The sequence below is a fragment of the Camelus dromedarius genome, chromosome 10 (genome assembly GCF_036321535.1).
Source record: "Camelus dromedarius isolate mCamDro1 chromosome 10, mCamDro1.pat, whole genome shotgun sequence".
NCBI classification, from domain to species: domain Eukaryota; kingdom Metazoa; phylum Chordata; class Mammalia; order Artiodactyla; family Camelidae; genus Camelus; species Camelus dromedarius.
In genome coordinates this window covers 10715028-10732740 of record NC_087445.1, presented here as the reverse complement: position 1 = coordinate 10732740, position 17713 = coordinate 10715028, and the positions used below count along the sequence as shown (strand labels likewise).

The 17713-nt window shown below is 40.6% G+C and overlaps 1 long non-coding RNA gene across 2 annotated transcripts in view; it reads right to left on the bottom strand.

Moving 5' to 3' along the window:
- LOC116151285 (uncharacterized) overlaps positions 1-17713 on the bottom strand; it is an 826846-nt gene that overhangs the window by 504006 nt on the left and 305127 nt on the right. The gene's annotated exons all lie outside the window — the stretch shown is intronic.

Below are 17713 nucleotides of genomic sequence, written 5' to 3'. Positions count from 1 at the left end.
CAATTGAAGATCTACAAATTAATGAAACTGATTTGCCTTTTAATCTGTTAATAGTCTTTTAATCTGTTTTGACACTAAAAATTTAGTGTCAAACTTCGCACAAAACTGAGTTTGCATAGTTAAACACAATGTTGAGTTGTTTTTTAAATCTCCCATCAGATAATGTGGGCTCCAAATGGTTGCTTCAAAATATGCACATTGAGAATTCAACTAGAATTTTATGACTTACCGGTAAAGCTCTAACGGGAGATGTTCAACTTCAAGAAAAGTGATTATTTTACATTTGGGAGGTGGGCCAGGACTCCAGCATATTCAGCCCTACACTAAGAATTTTTAAGTAAGTTCACTGATGCTACTTGCAGAAAAATTAACTTCTATCATATATGATTGGACAGGTTCCCCCATATGCTAGACTATTCTTTTTCAATATTCCTACATGTGAGAGACACAGGAGTCCAAACTAGGATTTAGGAATTCTTTCTTGCTTTTAATTAATGCTTTTACATTCTCTTCGGAGAAGTGATAGGTTAGTGAGCAACAGGCCTCACCACTACGCACCAGGACAGGGCTGCAGCCATTTTCACCCAGCTGTTTTGGTGGGGACCCCAACCAACAAAGCTCTGATCCAAGGGAATCCATTGCCTTCATATCTGCCTATGACCATGATCAGTTTGAACTATTCCTGTCCTGTGAGTGTTCCTTCTTGGGACCTAGTGTTGAGCAGACAGGATATGGGCATTCTACCTCCAACAAACCCCCCCCTGAGTAAAGGACTCAGAGGTGCCATGTGCTGCTTTGACTGCTGCAATGGTCAGGCCTTGTCCTAAGCCTGGTACCTAATCAGGCCAGAATTAGCTGTGTTTAAATGCCCCAGAGGAACCAGTCACTGCTTCTTGCAACCAACAGAAAGCAAGTGACCACTGTGTAACTTTTGCATTAGCGCATACGGCCCTCTGGGTGAAACACACCTGAGGACAGTGACACACAGGAAGACATCAGGACTGTCCCCTGTGGCTGGGGAGGAACCTCACAGCAGGTGGCCAGCCTCATCTCCACCCTTAAGTGAACTGTGCATCGTTAACCACAGGGTTCTTCTCGCAGCTCTCTTGTTGGAACACTTAGCTTAATACACAGCTCTAGGAGTTTATCCTTAACTGTGTCACTCACCGAATGTCTGATGGAATTAACCTCTTCATCTGTATGGGAGGTTATTTATTTTAATTTCCCCATTATCAGAATCATACTGACCCATGCAATTACTGATGCAGAGATTTCTGTCTCCAATTAATTTACTTTCGTGATGATAAAGTAGTATCACCCACATGGATACTATCAGATAATGGAAGGTGCGTCCGTACAGAATAATCAAAGAGAGAACCCAGAGCCTATTTATTCTCATACATTAAACAGAGCAAGTCAGAGTACCTGTTTCCAAAGGCTGTTATAAATTGCCACAAACTGAGTGGCTTAAAACAATGCAAATATTTTTATGTTACAATTCTGGAGGTCAGAAGTCTAACATGAGTCGGCAAGGCTGCATCCTACCTGGCAGCTCTAAAGGAGACCAGCTGCCTTGCCTTTCCCGGCATTCAGGGGCCGCCCCTGTTCTGTGGCTCACGGTCCTTCCTTTACGTGTCAATCTGACCTCTGCCTCCATCATCACATCTCTCTCTCTGACTCTGATCCTCCTGCCTCCCTCCTGCAAGGACCCTTGTGATGACGTCGGGCCCACCTGAACAATCCAGGGTCATCTCCCCGCCCCAAAAGCCTTAAAACTATCACAGCTGAAGAGCCGCTTTTGCACGGAAGGTAATATATTCACAGGGTCCTGGAATCAGGTTGTAGGCATCTTTGGAGGACATCATCCTGCCCATCACAGTAAGCAGTACCAAATCTAGTATTCTTTGTGTGCATCATTAAAAAGAGCTGTATTAGCACACCTCATTTCACCTGTAGATGGGTCCCTGGACACCTTTACTACCCACGATGCAGATGATAAAGCAGGAATGTTTTCTATGCAGAATAGTGGGAAGCTCACCAGTGTTGGAGTCAAGACCCCCGTTTTCATATCCTGGCGTTTCCACTCAACTGACTGACCACAGACAAGTTATTTAACTTCTCTGATCCTCAGCCCTGTCATCTGTAAGGTAAGGGCCATAATGTTTACCTTCAAAATGGCAAATAATTGACCTTATCAATTTTGAAAATTAAATAAATTAGTGTATTTAAAATTCCTGACACTTTGGGGCATGGTCCTCAACACATGGCTGGTGCTTTCAATAAAAGAACTATTGTGGTCAAATACGAAGCGCCAGCACCCCAGCTTCTCCCCATTGTCTTTATTTCTTCAACTGGGGGTCCCTTCTCTCACTGTAGTTCCAGAAATACTGCCAAGAATGCTAGTTTGCTTTTCCCAGGTGAGCAATTTGAAGTCTAACCATATCATATGTGTCGGATTGCACACCTGGGTTCTTGCCTCTTATCACAGCACAAAGGCAGATGCTCACTGCCAGCCAGGCTCCCGTGGCCATCCATCCCCCACTTCACATAAACCTTCCTGCTCCCCAACTGCTAGGTATAGAGAGTATTTTTATTTTTAACTCATAAAAATAATGCTGCAAAGTAACTATGTGGAAATTCCCTCTCAGTTAACAATGGGATGTGTTACATACATACATATTTGCTAATGCATTTATTTCCATTAATTCTATAGATGTAGATACACAGTGATGTGTTCAGAACAGAATCTATCTAAATTTCAAACAGAAATTACTTATCCTCCCAAATGATTAGTTCATTGATTTACTGGGAAATCTATTAAAAATCTACCCTAGTTTCTTTCTTCAAAAATTGTGGTCTAAACTATTCTGTGATGAGCAGATGGGATTTAGACAAAAATATTCTATAAATAACCATCATGAAAAGATATGATTTTAGTCAGAAACCAAATGATGAGCAAACCATATTTAAATTGCCATCCTTTAGCTAGTATTCCCACTGAAATCGTATCAAAATTTCACTGTAATTATTAGGTCAAAAGAAAAGGTTCTCATGGTATATACTGACATCATTGCATTTGGTTAAAACAGAGACTTCTTTCATTTATCCGTCCCCTTCCTTTCAACTTGTTTCTCACATTTTGATGAGCTGGCTGTCCTCCACGTGTTAGCTGATGACTCTGTCAAGTCTGTGTTCAACACAGAAAATTTCAGAATCACACCAGGGACCTCAATTCAGCAAACTAACTAGTCACAGAATTTCCAGGCAAGGTGAAAACATGGGAAGATGAGGGAGCCAGAGATGAATCATCTACATGAAGCTGCCATTTCCCCTAAAACTAGATGTACAGAGGAAAGAAGAGATGGTAGCAGAGTCCAGAAGCCACGGTCATCAGTGTGGAGCTGAAACCCCAGTGAAAGGGCTTCTCAAGAGACCACCAGATCAGCCCAACAGAAGAGGCCACCAGCTGGAAGCCAGAACACTGGAGGAGGGACCACCAGTGGGGGATGGAACCATGATGTGGGCTTCCAAGTGGACTGAGACCATAAAAGCAAGAACTAGTATCAGGATAGGGCTGCCTTGAAGGAACTAGAATCATGGAGCCACAGCCACCGCTGAAGATTCCACCTGAAGCAGAGAGATGGAGAATTGGATTACTGCCTGTCCCTCATGTCAAGCTTCAGCCACTTAGGTTGAAAGAACGTAAACTGAAGTCGATGGGCATCGCAACCTGAAAAGGGTAGTTCTCAATGATCACTCTCTGCTACAGACAGAACAGGGGAGGGGTGGGAGTGAGGACAGAAAGTACACCCAAAAACAAAGAGGCAGAAGCAAAATGACTAGAACAATGATTCAGAGGAGATTAAAGTAGGTATTAACCTTTTTAAAAAAGGCTATACTAAATTTTTGACATTTGCTCTGTTGTTTATTTCCTGCTGTCTCATGGAAACAACTGCTGATATGCTCTTATGTGCATTGGCATGATTATTAATTTATCTCAGTGTTGGATATAAATCTTTAACTGTTTTGAGAAGCATTTAAGCCCCACTAGTAAAAATTCACCAAGGCCACATTCACACACTGGAAAGATGATCATTCCAGCCCGGCCTATTGGATAAACTCCTCATTTTGATATGTGGACCTCAACATTATCCTCTTTTCAGTTCTAACTGTCAGAAAATATGCATATGACCACCATCACTAAAATTAATACCTACATTCACACATCTCTGATAGGGCTCCTAACAACTGTGAGGAATCAGGAGGCTAGTTTTGTGCTTCTTTTCAAGGAAGGAGAAATAAAATCAGAGGTTTTGACTAACTTCATCCAAGTCAAACAACAAAAAGCAAGTAGTGGGGTTGGAAATAAAATTCAGTACATGTGAAACACTTTGCCCTATGTGTCTGTATCACTATGTTGGAATATATCATCCACTCAAGTTGTATCCTAGTAACTGCAAGATCTGGAAACAGGTTTACAAAGTCAATTAAAGAAGTAACAGTGAAATAAAAGCAAAAATAAACAAATGGGACCTAATTAAACTGATAAGCTTTTGCACAGCAAAGGAAGCCACAAGCAAAACAAAATGAAAACCTATGGAATGGGAGAAAATATTTGCAAAATACTGACAATGAGATTGAAAAGGGCTTTATTTCCAGAATATATAAACAGCTCATACAACTTAATACCAAAAACAAACAACCCAATCCAAAAATGGGCAAAGATCTAACAAAGCAATTCTCCAATGAAGACATACAAATGGCCAATAGGCACATGAAAAAAATGCTCAATATCACTAATCATCAGAGACATGCAAATCAAAACTACAATGAGGTATCACCTCATACCACTCAGAGTGGACATCACTCAAAAGTCCTCAAATGATAAGTGCTGGAGAGGGTGTGTAGAAAAGGGAACCCTCCTACACTGCTGGTGGGAATGCAGTTTGGTGCAGCTACTGTGGAAAACAGTATGGAGTCCCTGAAAGACTAAAAATAGACTTACCATATGATCCAGCAATCCACTCCTGGGCATATATCCAGAGGGAACCTTAATTCAAAAAGATACATGCACCCCAATTTTCAAAGCAGCCTATTTACAATAGCCAAAACATGGAAACAACCTAAATGTCCATCAATAGATGACTGGATAAAGAAGCTGTGGTATATTTATACAATGGAATACTACTCAGCCATAAAAAGAATAGAATAATGCCATTTGCAGAAAAATAGACGGACCTGGAGACTCATTCTAAGTGCAGTAAGCCAGAAAGACAAATACTATATGATATCACTTATATGTGGATTCTTAAAAAAAAAAAAAAACAAGACAGACAAACCTATTTACAAAACAGGAACAGACTCACAGACATAGAAAACAAACTTATGGTTACCAAGGAGTTACCAGGGGGAAGAGGGTAGGAAGGGATAAATTGGGAGTTCTAGATTTGCAGATACTAACATACATAAAATAGATAAACAAGAAGTTTCTACTATCCACCACATGGAACTATATCAATATCTTGCAGTAACTTACCATGAAAAAGAACATGAAAAGGAATACACGTGTATGTATTTGTGAATTATTATGCTGTACGCTAGAAATTGACACAACATTGTAAACTGACTATATGCCAATGACATATAGTGTCATTGGTGACAATGGTTGGGGGACTTCAGTGACTCTATGAAGAGGCATCTACTATCATAAACAATTGTGGCTTAGAGAAAACACTGGATGGTTTCTTTACAGACAGAAGTTAGAAAAACTAATTTTAACAAATACGCTGATGATATACCAATTATGTGACTTCAATCTGAGAAACAATTGATTACTACAGGAAAAAAATAACCTCTTTATAAAAAAAGAAATGTGTTTGCTTTCTATTTAAGCAGTATAAAATAAATGGCATAGCATTTATTAGTCTTTATTAGTTCTTTCTTTCCTTAGATGATCACACCAGTACCTTCAGTTTTGTAAGGCACAGAATTTGCTAAATGCCATTTGTGTTCTTCAGCTATCTTTACTATATTTTTCTAAGTAACCACTGAAGACAGAAAAGTCATATAGCTTTTGCTTCTCCAAAGTTAATTTGAGCTTCTAGTTCATCTTACAGAAGAATACATTCTTTCATTCACGTGATAATTCAGTGTACCCTAGCATACTATGTAATGATTCAAAAAGGCAATATTGTGTTTAAATATAACTATGAGCATTTTCTCTCTTTGGTGTTAGAGTAAGGGTATCATTACTTGAATCGTGGAGCCTCATTTTTGAAGTGTCTAGTAAAACACACATTTTAAGGCAAGACTAAACAGAAGTTTTTCTCTGCCCATTTGGGCCTCCCCCTCCCTCTAGGGTGCACTGTGCCTCTGCATTACACATTATTCAGACCTCCTCAACAGCACAAATGCCTGTTCAATCTAAAGACTGATTCTTCTGGAGTCAGCCATGTAACTCTTTAGAAGAGAACATTACCTACTTATAACCTCATTAATGCTACTATTAATATTACTTGTATTCTGCCTATGATTGCTGTTTCTTGCATTACCACTATTGCTAACAGGGCCAGCTCCAGTAACGGCATGCTAAGTGGATTCTTAAAAGAAATTCTCACCTGACCTGGCAATGAGCATTCCTAGCACCATGGAAAAATCAGTCACAAAGTGCCTCCAAAAGCTTGGTCCAAATTAAGACTGAAAGAGAGGGGATTGTGAGATGAAGAATGTTGCCCACCGTCCAGTTCTACAAGCATCAGGTCCCTCGCCACTGCAGACGCTGAGCTGTGACACAACCTGAAGGGAATTCTGGCCAGGGGTCAGGATAAGGCACCTTGTGCTCTGGGAAAACCGGCAGAACTGACCCTCAGATAGCTAGATATTTTCAGGGGAAAATTTCATAAACCCAGTTTCTTGCATCCTTCCATACTTAGAAAAGCACCAAAATCATAAACTAAGATACCTATTCCTCACAAACAGTAGTAACCTTCTACCAAAATGCAAGCTTGATACCACATACCCCCTCACCAAAATCACATACCTACTGGCCTCCCCCCTTACCTCTCTGCAACAGTCCTCAGAGCTTTCTGAAAGACTGTCTCCTGGGTTAGATTCCACAAGTGGGCTCAAATAAAATTTCCTATTTCTTTCTTTGATTGACTATAGATTAATTTTTTGTCAAGAGTAGCTATCATAAAGCTAAAATAATTAGATACAGTAAAACATACACACATACTGATGTACACACGTTTTGTGTGTGTATATGCATATAAATGCATACGTAGTTGAGTGCCTGTGTATTTAGCGGGATGTACACACTTAGGCTCACCACTGCATGCGGAAGAGTGCAAACAGGAGAGACTAGAAATGCTGGGAAAGGAGATACTTTATAGCTGCACCAACAGAAATAATGGGAGGACAGAAGAGTATTTATTGGTAAATGTTTATGCGCTCCTGTGTGCATATATACAAACCAGAAGGTCTGTACACTTTTGACCTGTGATCTCGCAGATTCACCTTTTATTGGCTCTGAGATTGGAGGAGTGGGGGGTGTGTGTGTGTGTGAGAGAGAGAGACAGACAGACAGAGAGAACACTTTAGCTCTGTCACAGCAGCAGCTTGAAATTGGGGATTTATTACAGAGAATGAGAAGTTTTTATCTGAGACATTTTGACCCAGAGCATCAGGGGAAAGAAAATATGAAAAAATGCAAGCACAACTGCACTGAGGACAAAATTATCAAAGTTTGGGGCAGAAGTCCAGAGACCTGGCTCACCGGAGCTCTGTAATTGCTCACTCAGACAGACACCACCACGTACCGGCCCAGAAAAAGAGTGACTACATCTTTCGTCTCTTAACCTTTCGGCCCCAATTTCATTCTTCTTCCCTTTGGGTCTCCTTTTGATGAGGGAAGAGCGCTTGTTTGTTTTCAGTGTGGTCTCACAAGAAATGGCGGACGCAGAGAAGCAGCTAGACGGCAAAGCACGAAACCTGCGGGTGAACAGGGCGCCCGCCTCCCCCCGGGGCGGGGGAGGGGCGGGGGAGGGGGAGGAGCTGGGAGCCAGCGCGGCGCTGAAATAGTGCACGGCGTCCGGGGTCCTGACACAGAAGTACAGGCATTCACGATAAACGTAAGGACCAACAGAAATAACTCCACAATCCTGTGTTCTGAGCTTTCTTTCCCTTCATGTTTCAACGTTTGTTTTAATCGTTTTTCTTACTTACCTTCATTTTTAAATTATTCTACTATTTTAATGTAAACTAAGCCATTTTATTTTCAAGGCAGTTCAGGCAACGGTTACAAATCTACTAATACAATTTAATACTGTTACTGCCCACAACCGCTACCATAATTGTTTTTGAACCAAAGATCCCTCATAGGTAAAATTTTTTCTACCATTGGTCAATTATGGGTTTTTATTTTTCCCCTTTCTACTTTCATTAATAACTATAGTTAGGAGACTCAAAGTAAGCAGTTATTTCTTCTTCACCAAATGTGGGTCATATATGGGCATTCATACAGAGTTTTCTAAGCCTCATGGCAACTCTGAGAGGCAGTTACTACTTTTGCTTAGTTTTATAACAAAACAATGAGGTTAGGATCTGTAAATAGTACATGTGAGGAAGCTGAGGCTATAATGAACTCTATAAAGGACACGTTCATCCAAATTCCCTGAAAGAAAGTACAAATCTGACCCAGGAATTCCCCTGCTGGTATAGATGAGGGCAATTTTTCTAAGAAATGTGCAGCCTTGCTTATAGCAGCCTCCTTGGTGTTGGAAAAAATCAGGAATCAACCTAAAATATTCATGAACCAATAAATGGTCAAATAAATTACATTTACCTATCCATGGACTATTCTGAAGGCTCAAATTAAATAGGTACATTATGAGCGGAGGAGATCAAGAGGGCATTAGAGAAGGATGCAGAGCTCACCTTCCCCATGAACACATCAGAGACCTGCCTAGGTGTAGAGCAGTTCTCACTGAAGATGAAGTGGAGACTGGCAGAAACACTCCTATACAACAAGGCTGTAAAGAAAGATCCACATGGTAGAAGGGAAGGGACATGAAGAGGTCAGGACCCACGCCCCTAGCAAGGGACACAGAAAAGGAGGGGATCGCACCAGTGTGGAGACCCCCCTGGGGAGTGAATGATTCAAACCACATACTGGGCACCCCAGCCCTGGGATCCAACACCACGAAGGTGAGTTCCTTTAGCTGGTTTGAAAACAAGTAGAACTAACAAGAGGTCTACAAGAAACCTCAATTCCATGTGTGAAGACCACATACACGGTTGCTCATGCCCAGGAACAAGGCAGAGATGGAGGACGAAGTTGCCTTGGACTCAAGCCATTTCCCATGACTGCCCCACTGCACAACAACCCCCTACACCAAGTGCCCACGCTAGCCCCTGTGGCTCCAGTGCCATGCCACACTAGGGTAGATGCTACACAGTTGAGAAACATGGGCAGTTGGATGGACAGAGCCAGTTTGGACCCAGCAAGCATTCAAACATTGTGAGGGCGGTCATTACTGGCACTGAGGGAGGTGGTAGACTGAGAACAGTCTGGAGCTCAAACTGGTGTGCGAAGACCATCCCACCATGCACATCAGCCCTCACCAGGTGCTCATTCTGGCCCCTCTAGCTCCAGCTCTGCTTCCCTCTGGGGTGAAGGTACCATTGCTGGGAGAGGGGAGAGTGCACACTTACAGAGACCAGAACCTACTCAGACCCAGTCCTCAGGGTTTCTGCTCCAGAACATTGGAACCTGAACCCACCCCCAGTAAGCAGTGCTAGCCACTGAGCACAGGCGAAGCCAAGGGTCACACCTGGTGCTGACTCTGGCCCCTCTCTACAGCCACCAAGTTGATGGCTGCCAGCACGACCTGGGGGAAGACATGAACCCTGCTCTCATTAGACCCACCTCTCCCACCAACACCACTGGGCACACACAGATGGCACAGGGATGCTCCCACGCAGGACACCCCTTCAGGACTGGGATAGGTAACTGTTTCACAGAATTTCATATAGAGAGAGAATGTTAAGCAAAATGAGAAGATAGAGGAATTTGTTCCAAATTAAAGTACAAGAAAAAAAATGAAAGAGAAAAAGAATTTACCAGATAAAGAGTTAAAAGCATTAATAAGAATGCTAACTGAATTAGGGAAAAGAATAGATGAACACAGTGAGAATTTTAACAAGGAACTGGAAAATATATTTTAAGAATGGAACTGAAGAATATAGTAACAGAGATGAAAAAACACACTAGAAGGAATTCACAGCAGATTAGGTGATACAAAAGAACAGGTAAGTGATTTGGAAGATAGAAAAATGAAATCACTCCTTCTGAACAGCAAAAAAAAAAAAAAAAAGAAAGCAAGAGAGAGAACACTTTCAGAGACAACTGAGACGACCACAAGGGTACTGATATGCCCACTGGAGGAGTCCCAGGAGGAGGAGAGAGAGAGAAAGGAGCGGGAAATGTGTTTGATGAAACCATCCCAAACTGCAAGGAAACAGACATCCAGGTAGAGAAAGCACAGAGCCCATCAACAGATGGATGGATATAGAAGGTGCAGCAGTGGTTTTGAAGGGAAAGAAGGTTGGAATAGAGGGAAGCTTACAACTCTTGGTGTGATTTCAATTTTTTTCAAATTCATACAGTATTTTTATATTGAGGAAGTTAAGTTTTTCATGGGTCTGGGATTATGAAGTATTATTCAATTAGTGATATTTCTCTGCATCAAATGTGCACAAAATAAATATTCTATTCTGAACTGCCCTTCCTCCACATAACACCTAAATACTGCTTAAAATAGATCTAACATACTTTGAAAGGCATTACAGGGCTCACAAAACAGTAAGGCATGTCCTCCATGAATCTCAACACCAAAAACAAAACAAAACAAAAAACTCACAAAACACAAAGCAGCACAAAAACCCCTGAGCTACATCTGGAATGGAAAATCCACATAGAAACCAGGGCTTCCCTGGAGGTGTGCTCCATCCAGAAACCCTACACCTTCTGGCTTCCAGCCCCTCGGTGGAACAGGATTTGGTTCTGACAAGTCCAAGAGCTGAACCTGAGAGTTCCACAGTAAGACAGGTACCCAGAATAACTATCTTGACTGACGGGGTGCACAGAGAAAAACCTGCGTGCTGGCCAAATGAAACAAAAAGAAAGGCAGGCTGTGCCTGCTGGTGCGGTGGTGTTGGTAGTGGGGGTAGTGTCTCCCCTGCTCATTTGCATCCATAGCCCTTCTCTCACGCAGTCCTGGATTTGGATTCCACCACACGCTCATGCTGTGAACTCTACATCCAAGAGACAAAATTTACAAATTTTGTTTCCCGATTAGCAGAGCTCCCTAGTACTGGCAGAAACAAAGGTGAATCATCTCAATGCACACCCTGAGGACTCTCACAATTCAAGTTCCAACAAACCAGCTCACAATTAAATCTAGAAAACAGATGAGGAAACACAGTAATCGTATTAAAAGTCAACAGAAACTACAGACTGCACAATGAGACACACATGAAGTGCCGACGCTGAAAATGTAAGAAACGATGTACAAGTAAGTACTGTCACAGTGTTTAAAGAAATAACGGAAAACATTGAAAATATTATAAAGAAATGGGACCATCAAAAGTGATCAGGAATATTTTTAAAGGAATACAAAATATCATCATGAAAATTTAAAATTCATCTGATGTTTAAATGATAAATCACAGGCGAAGAAAAATCAGCAAACTCTAAAAGCAACATGAAGAGACTGATTATTCATAATACAACTCAGAAATTAAGAAAGTGAAACTATAAAGAGAGGTCAGGTGACACCAATGACCAAAGAGAAGTCCTAACAGACCTTTAATCAGAAATCCACACAGAATAGAGTAGGGGACAGAATCAATATACCAATGCTGCCAATTTTTTAGAATTAATTAAAAAACAGTTTTCAGATATAAGAAGCACAATGAATTTTAAATTGTCTATTTTTTAGTCACAGCATGGTTAACCGCAGAACATGAAAGCAAATGGGAAGACCTTTAACTACCTAGAACTTTTCACCATCAACTATGGAAGTCAGTGACACTGGGTGACCACCTCTATGGTCTATCTGTTAGGCAGATGAAACCACAGCCCCTACCCAACCCGCTAGTCTATCAGATCCCTCCAGCACCCCTCTCCAGTCTCTAAATATCTCCTTCCTTCCCTGTGTCTATTCTCCAACTCCATCCTTTCATCATATCATAGACAGGATGTCGAGTCATCTTCTGTTTATTTCACAGCTTATGCAGATTGCCTCTGGTTGCCCCTCTACCCTTTAGATTTTTGGTTCAGATCCAGTGATTTCCACAGTCTTTGAAAGCCTAAATTCCTTTCAGGAATGTTTCCTAATCCCTAAGGATTTATTTACTTTCATAGCTCATCTCTAGCTTCTGGTATATTATTTTTATGCAATTTATCACCTTATAGACTGCTTGTCCCCATTCAATTTCCCCCCAAATAATCACTTAAAAAAATAACTAATGGGAATTAGCCTTCGTACGGCAATATTTTATGGAGTAAAAGAATTGGAGAACTGTTCATTAGTGCCTGGTCAGAAGTCACCTTCTGACAGAAGAAGCCAAGTGGCCTGAATTGTCACTCAATGGTTTGGGGTGAGCCTCTGTAGCAAAGGCTGAAGCAAAAGCAGGGATGTGAATATATTACCTAATAAAACAATGGAAAGCAACATAGTAGCATCAGACCTGGAAACGCTGTCCCCTGGTCCCTGTGCCCTAGCCCTTTCCAGAAAGCAAAGGGAAATAAACACAGAGGAATTATTTGTACATAAATGGCACAAATAAAGGCATTACTAAAGTTCCTAGAGTCCATATTCATTGATCCCAAGTATGAAACTTCCTGCTTCCCACAGGCCAAGTGGTGGAGGAATAATGAATGACAAGTTTAATGTATAAACTCTGTAGGTTACTTGTCATATGAGATCCTCATCATATTCTTCAACTTCTCTGAACTTGGTCTTCTCATCTGTAAAACTGTACGGGGAGATTCTCCTGAAGAGAAACGACTGAAGATATAAAAAAGTATCTGACATGTTCTGTCCCTGGCAAGCTGATTATCAGCCTTCACTCAGTCGCCACTGTTTCTCTGCCATCACTTTGAGTTTGACACACCGATCTGCTACCTCTTCAGTTCCTTCTGCTTAGTTTTATTCCCTGGATCCTGATATTCTTTAGGTATTTGTTCAAGGGTTTTCTTACCTGCATACTTTGAATGCAAGTAGTTAATATTTGAAGTGATGGTGTCCCTTACGTGACATCAGACAGCAGATTTTGAAATGATTTGGCTTAGTGAAAATTACATTCAGTGGGCTAAAAATTCTGTTGAAATCAGTAAAAGGTGGAGTCTGTATTGTACAGAACAAAATAGGATGAAAAAATAAATCTGAAAGTTATCTACAACTTTAAAGAGTTAAGAGATGAGGGGGGACACTCACTACATATCTGTATCAAAATGATGTCTCCTTGTGCTTCACCGAGATAACTAAGTGTTATCGGAGGAGAAGACTAACCAGCACAAGACTGATGATCACACATATAGCTGAGGACCTTTCCTCTTGATTAAATAGGGTAATAAATATCCAAGCTAGGACTCACTGGGTTGTATCTACAATTAACAAAGAAGTATGGTCACAAAGGTACAGTTCTTGTCAGCCAGAGAGATCAGTTATGCAGAAGTAACAACTCCCAAATCTGAAATGGGCAACATCCAGTTCTTGCTCATGCTATAAGGGTAGTGAAGACTGTTTGGGTGAGCAGAGGACTCTGCCTTTTTCCTCCCTCAGGGACTCTGGCTGACAAAGCTTCCATCCACAATTAGTTGGGTGGAAACTACAAAGGCGTGTGCAAATGAAAAGATGCTCAGTGCATTCATCCTCACATATTATTCACTTGGATATTTGCAAATTTGATGGCTTAAAATAAAACTTAAGTGTTTTTTTAAAGCGACATACAATCTAGAACTTTCACTCACTTTTTGTTGACCAAATCAAATCACATAATCATGCCTCAATTAAAAAGAGGCAGAGAATAACAATGCTGTGTCTAGAAAAAGTAGTGAAACAGGACATTTATGAGAGCCCTCCTGACTGCCAAATAATCTCCTAAAGTTATAAATATAAAATAAGTAAATGAACAAGCTACTAAGGAAAAAATCATGCTACTTATAAATAAAATAAAGTTACATGAGAAATACTCAGAGAAGGGCATATTTCAAGAATTGCCTGTGTAACCATTGTAATCTTCAAACATGGAAGAAAAAGAACTATCAGATATGCTTTTGGATAGTTATGAAATATGCCCTTTCACCAACATTTTCTTAAGAAAATACCTCCAGGTACTGAATTTTTGATCAGGAATGTTGTTGATGAATTTCAGAAAGAATTTTTGACCAGGGATGCTGTTGATGAAAATAGGTGCTGACAGATTCATTTACTGACGTCAAGAAATGTGAACATGGGGAGCAGTGACTGCGGCTGGTTACAACCATCTCAGTGCTGAGATACACATGCTCCACAAAATACACAAGCTAAAAACTCTCAGCCATGTTTCCAGAGTTCTAACTAGCTGAATAGGATGGTGGAGGAGTGAAAAGATAAAACCATAAAATGCAACACTTCTCTTTCCCATATAGTAAGATCCAGTTATTGTGGGCTATCTGAGTTACACAAAGGATTAATACCAGCGAGAGAAGTTTTAAGATAAGCAATACTATTCACATATGTGTGTGTGTGTGTGTTTGTGTATACATGCTACAAATTGATTTAATTTTCAAATTTAAAACAACCATGATTAATCCAATAAAAGGTAAAAATATGACTAAAACCTGGCATCAGTACCTTTTATACAGATAAAAGACAAAGCTACAAAAGTTGAAAGGCGGGCTGTACAATCAAGTGTATGAGTCCCCAAAATAAAATAATATATCTAAGTTTTCCCACATACAAAGACATGCTTTAAGTAAAATTCAAGGGTTAGAATAAAACAGTGTACAAAACTATCTGCTTGAAATTAATATTGCCATCATTCTTTTTCTCATATTTAAGGGGGTAAAATTTATGGGAAATATTTTAAAGTGAAATAAGAAAGTAGACTTAAATAATGATGACAGGCACAGATCTAACTGTACTGAATCGATTTATATCCAAGAAACAGCAAGGCATTTTAACAGATAAAGCAGAAATTCTGCTACAAATACTAGGAGTAGTGAAAAAACACAATTGTAGTGAAGTTTTAATTCACAGTGATACCATATGTCAGTTAAAATAAATAAAAGTAAAGACACAGGAAATCAGTAATATACAAATTACAAGATTTGGTTCAATTTATGTTTTTTCTACTGTTATTATTTTTCTTTGCATCAGCTAATGAGCTTAAGTCAGCAGAGTGTTTTGTGCCAAAGCAGAGCTTTCTCGTGCACAATGACTTACGACTTAGCTAATAATAGCACCAGCAGCTTTTTGTGCATGGTGGAAATCTCTGAAGCCAGAAGTCTTTTAAAAATTATCTCAGAATCTGAAATGTATGTTCTTGGATACGCCCATTGAAATAATTTCAACGTCAACATTCTACACCTCTCCCTGTTCACGTGTCAATTAACCAAGTGTTTTGTATTCATTTTACTTTCTGGTTTCTACAATTTGTTTACTACATTATTTGGCTATGATCTTGGACAGAACTCATATTTTCTAAAAGCATGAAGGTGTAGCATTCTCTACTGACAAGAAGATTCCAAGTTCATTTTCAGGAAAACGAGAGAACCAAAAGGCATTAATGTACTTGAGGTCCCATTGTCTTAAACAGCATTGTTGTTTGGGGATTAAAAAGCCAAATACTGCATTTGATCTCAGTACATTCGTACCAGTCTAAATATGTTAGATTCAAACTTCTCAAGTGTGAAAAGAGGCACCGAATGTACTGCAAATGAATGAATGTAAACTAAGTTGTTGGAATTCATGATGAGAGATGAAATTAAGGACTGATTCTGCCTCTTAGCAGTGAAATGACTTCTAGTCCATTGGATTATTCTTCAGTAGAAGTTTTACAAAAGTCTAAATTAGAAAACATGAACTAAACCAAATTAGGAATTATGTGCAAAATACAAGTGCAACTTTATTTTGAGAAAGTAAACTAACGTTTGATTGATTGGAATGTGAGCATGAAAGACAATGGTTTTTAATTCCTTAAGTGTCATAGGTTGAATGGTAATACATGTTTTTATTTCAGTGAAAATTTGTTTCTATGATAACTAGAAAACTTTATGACCAACTGCATCTTAGCAATGATAAGATCCAATTCCCCACTTTCCTTGTGGACACTAACAGCCTGGAGAAGTAGCCCCTCCGAGGCCACACAGCCGGCACAGAGGGTGGAACCTGGGCTTTAGTCCCTTCCCTTCCAGAGATCTAAGGATGGCTGTCATCCCTTATTATCTGACTCACCAAACCTATTTGGGGCTTGTATATTTAAAAACTACCTTAGGAAATACCAGAACTGTATTTTATCAGAAAATACTATGGGACTATTCATAAGGAAATGGAGACAGGGTGTTTGGATTGGAACTTTTTCCAAAGAAAAGGGTGGTCAGGGAGGAGGAGAGATCTGACCTGCAGAAGCAGAAGGTGATTGAGTGATCCCAAGCTGGGAGCTCTCCTGCGAGGAACTAAGGAGGAAGAACCCATGTAATGTCCAGACTGGGACATGACAGGTATCCAAGTCAGGAACTCATGAAGGAGAAGGCAGAGAGGAGCGAGACAGGGCAGGAGGGGTGCTGCCGGCCAAACTGCGAAGTGAGTGCTGCACAGACGTGCTCTGCAGAGGAAGCTGCAGGTGTCCTTGCTCGACAAGGCGTGGCTGTGCCCGATGGCCCCGCCCTGTAAATCTGTGTGAGCACAAGAGCTAATAAGGACTTAGAAGTGACCTATGTGATATTTGCGTGCAAGTAGTAGTATTTTACGATTAGGACCACTGAAATGAGTACCAAGTCTGCCCTCAGTGTTGGGAGTTTTCTGTCTGGTGTTGTGTGAGTTTGAGACAAGGGCTGAACAGGTGTGAATGATGCTGTGAGTTCATCGTCATTCACGCAGACACAGGTTCTCCCAGCGCCCAGTGATCTCACCGCGCTGAAGCGTGGTGAGGTGGGGGCGAGGGGGAGGACTCCTACTGGCTGACCGAGCCTCCTCAAGGAGTATCGGTCACTCAAGTCCCGGGAATTTGGATGTGACTTATATATATATCCACATCCAAATATATGTATTTATATATATATTTATATATATATATATATATTTTTTTTTAATAGGCACAGACTAAGTTTGTGTCTGCTCTCACTTAAGTGGCAGGAAAAAAGATACAAACGAAAGAGATACCTATAAAGAGAGACTCACACAGAAAGACATGCAAGTAACACAGAGAAAAGTCTACACAGATACACAAGGGGATCCAAAGAGGGAGCACACTGAGATACAAGAGACACAACCATACAAACACACAGATATGCTACACATGCAGAGAGATGGAGAAGAGATACAGCATATGCAGAGGGACAATGAGACAGAAACAGGAAGGTTCAGAGAAGCAGACACACAGGCACGAAGAGCCACGTGCAGAGAGGCAAAAGCATGCCCAGGGGGACATCGTGATGCAGGCAACT